Source organism: Aphelocoma coerulescens, unplaced genomic scaffold (assembly GCF_041296385.1).
Source record: "Aphelocoma coerulescens isolate FSJ_1873_10779 unplaced genomic scaffold, UR_Acoe_1.0 HiC_scaffold_146, whole genome shotgun sequence".
NCBI lineage: Eukaryota > Metazoa > Chordata > Aves > Passeriformes > Corvidae > Aphelocoma > Aphelocoma coerulescens.
The window spans coordinates 188303-194195 of record NW_027183496.1 but is presented as its reverse complement, the minus strand read 5'-3'; the positions used below and the strand labels follow the sequence as shown (position 1 = coordinate 194195).

Below are 5893 nucleotides of genomic sequence, written 5' to 3'. Positions count from 1 at the left end.
TGCCTCACTTCAGCACCGTCCAGCATCACATCATCACCTGCCGCATTCCAAATACGGACCATCCAACTTATTATGGATTCATCGGACCATCAGGTGTAATCCTTTCTTAGGCTGTGAAGGTCTTTTATGGACATGGACTCAGTAATGGTTTCTGTGCCTGAGTCAGTTGGTGGTTTTGAGGTTCCTTCCCCTGCATCTTTTGAGGTTCCTTCCCCTGCATTATCCTCATCTTTCACTGGGCGATCAGTTTTGGTTGTGTGCTTTTTCCTTGTAACAGGAGCCACTGTCAGTGGCTTAGACTCTCCATCTGGCTTGGGCTTGCTGTCTGGTTTATCTGCAGCCTGAGTGACTGGGGTGTCTGCAGGCTTTGCTGATTGATCTTCCTGCCTCTCTACCCTTACCGGCTGCAGTGTGCGATAGGCATATGCCAAAACCCAACATATTGCAAGGAGCTTGTTCACATTAGAATTGTCATTGTATTTCTCTTTCAGATATTTCCCCACCTCAGCTGGTTTCTGAACTTGTTCAGGGGAAAAATTGTAAACCATTGGGTCAGAGAATTTCTTCAGGATTTGGCCTATATCCTCCCATTCCCCACACCACTCAGGATGCTCCACCTCTGGGTCAGGTGTCTCGGCAGTCGCCCGGGAAATCTGAGCTCTTATTCTAGACAAGCTGCGAGACATACAGAGCACATAGAGGAAGTTTACCAGATTAAATACCAGGAGGGTGGTCTCTTTAACATCCAGGGGAAACTGAACACTCTCAAAAGAAAACCTATCAAATTTAAAGGGAAGGGAAATCCCGTCTCCTCCTCCTCTAACAATCTGGGTGCAGTTACTAATAAATTCCCAAAACAGGCTACTGAAGCTAGGACTGGGGTTAGGAGGGAGAAACCATTTATCATACACACTTTGAACAGCTGCCTGTACCTCTGTCAACTTCTTATAAATCATTATCACCGAGCACAGCAAACTAGAAATCCGAATTCGTGTCCCTGCTCTGCAAAAATTCCTTATCAAGGATAAGATCGGACCAAGTTGTGGATAGGCAAATAAGCCTAGGGACCAGAAAGGCACTAGTACCTTAAACAAGCCTACGGACCAGAACTACATGAATATATCAAGCCAGAGAAATGTTATGAACTCAACCAACATGATGACAATTTTATTCCAGCACAGAATAAGTAAATTCAAACCAAAATGTAATTAGCACAGGTTTTTCACTTTCCATCGAGCCACACAGTTGGGCACCACTAAATTTGTACCGGTTTGGCCAAATTTAGAAATATATCCTCTGAGAGAAGGCACAACCACCCCTCCCCCACCAGGTTCGGGAAAAAAATAAATTTTCCTCCAAGGAAAGTGAAGAAGATAAAACTATTTATTTAACAAACACACGGGAAAGGAAAATGAGGTGAAATGGTAAAATCTTTTGCTGCGGAGGAAAAACCTGGGAAAGCGTTCGAGTCCTCCCTTTGGTCTCCTCGGAGCTGAGGCTTGGCCCAGGGCCAGGCCCTCTGTGCCCGATGAAAAGTCCTCCCGATGTGCTCTGAGGTTGAAAGCAGTCCAGTAGCAAAAGGAGAAAATCCGGAATTCTAGAGAAGAAAAAGCAAAGTCCAACTCTCAGTCTCTCTCTCTGGAGGACCAGAAACTGAAAACAACTGGCCAAAAGCTGACTGGAACACAGCAAGCCCGGCTGCTTCCTCGCTCCCCTGCCGCGGCTGGGGAAAAAAACCTGCTATCTTTATGTGACCTTGAACAAGCTGCAAACTGCTTTGAGAAAGTTTTGCTCAGTTTTTTCTTCTCCCTCTCAGGCTCAGTTTAGAGGCATAGAAAGGCACAGGAATTAATTTCTGGGCATAGGCAGCGATATGGGATACACATCATAACGTCACCCCAAGACATCCCTACAGGGTCCCCAGCTGCCTTTGGCTCCCTGTCCCCACAGGTCCTTTGCCCCTGCAGGTGCCTGGGCCCTTCCAGGGGCAGCTGCCCCGTGCAGGAAGCTGGAGGGATGCCGGGCAAGGGGGCTGGATGCGTGCCACAGGTGGGATGGACTCTGTGCTAGGGTCGGGCTTGTGGCCAGGGCTGGGGGCTGTGCCAAGTCGGGCTTTGGCCTGGGGGCTGTCGGGGAGGGTGCAGGGAGGAGTCCCGGCAGGGATAAAGCTGCTCCTGGCCCACTTCAGCCTCAGCAAGCGCTGCCCAGTGTGAGAGGAAAATGAAGGTGGCTGTGCTCAGTGTGGCCCTGCTCTTCTCCATCCTGCTGTGCCCCCCAGCCGATGCTGCAGATTGTTGGGATCAAGAAAAGAACTGTGCAAGCAATAGGCCTGGAAGCTAAAGATCTGTGTGTGAGAAAACTCTCCATGGGAAAGTCCCTGTGTGAAAAATAACAAGCAGGGCTGGCAGCAAAGAGGCAGTTTTGAAACAGTACCGTTGTCCTGATAAGCTCTGCTATCCGGGAGTGAACGAGGGAGATGAACACTGAATTCGTTAAATCATAAGATGACTATGGAAGCTTGCCAATGGAAGTCCAATTATGTAGAAGTAGAAATGTGTTTTGATAAGCTTTAAGCAATTAGGAGTTAACAAGCTGGTATACTATATAAGTGCCTTTGGGTTGCTAATAAACCGAGTCTTGCTTTTATCAACCATATTGGCTGGCCTGCTTCTCTCTCCCCCCGCCAGGGGACCGGGCTTCTCGTCTTGTTACGCTTCTAACAGCAGATGGTAAATTCAATTAAATTATTGGCATTAACAATGGGAAATGGGGGTGATAAATGCACCCAAACTCCTGCCCCTGCCTCCTTTATGCATCACGAGGGCAGAGAAGGATTTAAATACTCTCTGTTTTATTATTGTTTGTTTTAACGATTTAGTTCCTTTTAAAATAGATAATTCCATTCCCCCAAAAATGTTGTGTGTTGAATTCGGGGGAGGGAAAATATGGTGGGGGCACCTGGAGATTGACCCCACAGAAAGGATCTGGAGCAGTTCCGGAGCCCATGGAAAGCTCCTGGAGCAGTTCCTGGAAGAAGGGCCCCAGAGAAAGGGCATCCTCTCCCCGAGGAGGAGCCAGTGGCAGGAACAAACCACCCATTCCCAAACACGGACACAGAGCTCTGCTGAAGGGGTTTATTGATCATTCCAGGGAAATTCCCAGGGCTCCCAGGGGATGGGGGGCTCCTCCAGGGGTGACGATCTCCTCATGCCGCTGGAGGAGGACAGGACACGGGTGTCAGCACCAGTTCCAATCCTAAAAGCCAGAGCCCAAAACGTGACCCCCCCGTGTCCACCGGGACAGGAGAGGGGCCCTGTCCCACCCCCGTCTGGCAGGAGAAGGGAATTGGGGCCCTGCATGGAGCCAGGACAGGACTTGGCTCCTCACATCCATGTGGCCCTCAGACCCCTTAGACCTGGGATGCCCCAAACCCTCCCAGAGCCCCTCCCAGCCCCCCACACTGACCCTGGGGGTCCCCAGAGCCCCCCGAGCACAAGGAAGGCCTTGGGGACAGCTCTGTCCAGTGCCCTCAGGACACAGATCAGGGACAGCCCCTTCCCCCTCCCTCTGCTGGCCCCAAGCTCTGCCCACCCCAGAGGGCTCCGGGGTCTCCCTGAAACCCCCCAGAAGCCTTTGAGGGGCTGGAGACCCCCCGAGATTTCTCACCCGAGCATCGCAAAGGGCAGCCAGGTGATACTGCCCCGCATCATCCATTGGGGGAGTTGGGAATAAATGCAGGGAGAGGGGGCAGCTGGGAGATACCGGGGTGTACTGGGAGATACTGGGACACACTGGGGTGTACTGGGGCCCACTGGGATGGCCCCGAGAGTCGTGGGCATGGCAGGGGAGGGTCTGGGCCCGGCAGAACTCGGGGTCCTCACCTCAGACCTCTTCACTTGACAAACTTTCACTCGACGAACTTTCACTGGTCCCTGTGCAGAGATCGTGGGACGTCAGTGGGGTGTCCCCGGTCCCAGGAAGGGATGGGAGGGTTGGGGTGAAGGGGGGGCCCTCAGTGATGGTGAATTGAGGGGAACTGGGGACCCCAAGGGACTGGGTGGGGGTGCTGAAGGGCCGGGGCTGAGGGGAGGGGGGGAAGAAGGAAGGAGGAGGAAGAGGTGGAGGAGGGAATTCTATGGGGGGGACTTGGGCTGAATCTTGGGGTGGGTGGGGGCAGGAGAAAGGGGGGCAGGGGAGAAAAATCAAAGGGATTGGGAGGGGCTTTGGGAGTGGGGGGACAAGGAAGGGGATTTGGGGACATTCCACACATGGGCAATAGGAAAGGGAGAGGCCTGGGGGGAAAGAGGGCAGGAAATGGACTGGGAATATTGCACTGTGGGGGTTACTGGGGTGCACTGGGATAACTGGGAATACAATGGGGGCCCTCTCTGGGAAGAATTGGGGTGTGCTCAGGGGTGGACTGGGATTAATGGGAATACAGTGAGAGGCTTCTGGGCAGCACTGGGGTGGATTGGGGTGGCCTGGAGGGCCGTAGCCATGAGAGGGGGGGTCTGAGCCCAGAATTCCCAGTACCCCCCTGGCCATCCAGGTCTCTCCCAACTATGGCTTCCCCCCAGCAGAGAGACCGTGACACATCACCGGGGTGTCCCCACTCCCAGTAAGGGATGTGGTGACCAAACTGGGGCCCATTCCCACCCTGGGCATCCCCCCCTGCCCCAAACCCAGAACTAACCACGACGATGGAACCACCCCTTGTGTCCGAGTCTATCATGGCCTGGGGAAGGAGAGGAAAGGGATGGTTGGGATGGGACCTTGTGCAGCCCAGGGAGGGACACAGGTGTCCCCAGCCTCCCTGTCAGCCCATGGGTCCCTCCCCAGCCCAAGAAGGAAAATCCCAGAGGGGAAGCCCAGAGAATTCAAGCCAAGGGGTCTCCTGCTCACCATCAGGAGGGGGTCCTCCACCGGAGCCGGGGCCATGGCGACAATGAACACCCCCCAGCAAAGACCAGTGGCAATCTCTCCCAAAGTGAGCGTCTGCTGGGGAGCACAGCAGGATGGAGAAGAGCAGGGCCACACTGAGCACAGCCACCTTCATCTTCCTCTTGCACTGGGCAGCGCTGGCTGAGTCTGCAGCGGGCCAGGAGCAGCTTTATCCCTGCCGGGACTCCTCCCTGCACCCTCCCCGACAGCCCCCAGGCCAAAGCCCGACTTGGCACAGCCCCCAGCCCTGGCCACAAGCCCAGCCCTGGCACAGAGTCCATCCCACCTGTGGCACGCATCCAGCCCCCTTGCCCGGCATCCCTCCAGCTTCCTGCACGGGGCAGCTGCCTCTGGAAGGGCCCAGGCACCTGCAGGGGCAAAGGACCTGGGGGGGCAGGGAGCCAAAGGCAGCTGGGGATCCCCAGTGGGGACAACCCCCACTCCCACATAATCCATCCTCCTGCAGCCCCCACAGCCAGATCCCCCATCTCCTGCTGCCCCTTCGCTCCCAGAGCTTTCCTGTTGGGAAATAGAATTATTGGGATCAACAAAAGAACTGTGCAAGCAATAGGCCTGGAAGTTTTAGGCTTGTGTGTGAGAAAAACTTCCCATGGGAAAGTCCCTGTATGAAGAAAACAAGCAGGCCGAGAAAGAGCGAGGGAGTGGAAAACTTGCAGCTGCGCTATCCGGGAGTGAACAAGGGAGATGGGAACAGAATACTTTTGATCATAACAAGACTGTGGAAACTCGCCAATATAAGTCCAATTATTATAGAAATAGAACTGTGTCTTGATAAGCGTTAAGCCACTTCAGAGCTAACAAGCTGGTATACTATATAAGTACCTTTGGACTGCTAATAAACGGAGTTCGTTTATCAACCATATTGGTTTGGACAGTGTTTCTCTCTCCCCCTGCTGGGATCCGGGCCGCTCGTCCCGCAGAGCTTCTAACA

General features: G+C 53.8%; 1 long non-coding RNA gene across 1 annotated transcript; it reads right to left on the bottom strand.

The window, feature by feature from the left end:
• Window positions 1-3167: 3167 nt before the first annotated feature.
• On the bottom strand, window positions 3168-5077 carry LOC138100839 (uncharacterized). The gene is made up of 4 exons (XR_011146920.1): window positions 4903-5077; window positions 4694-4735; window positions 3882-3932; window positions 3168-3255 (listed from the first exon to the last, which is right to left on the bottom strand). It is a non-coding gene; the product is annotated as an uncharacterized lncRNA (long non-coding RNA).
• Between the last annotated feature and the right edge of the window lie 816 nt (window positions 5078-5893).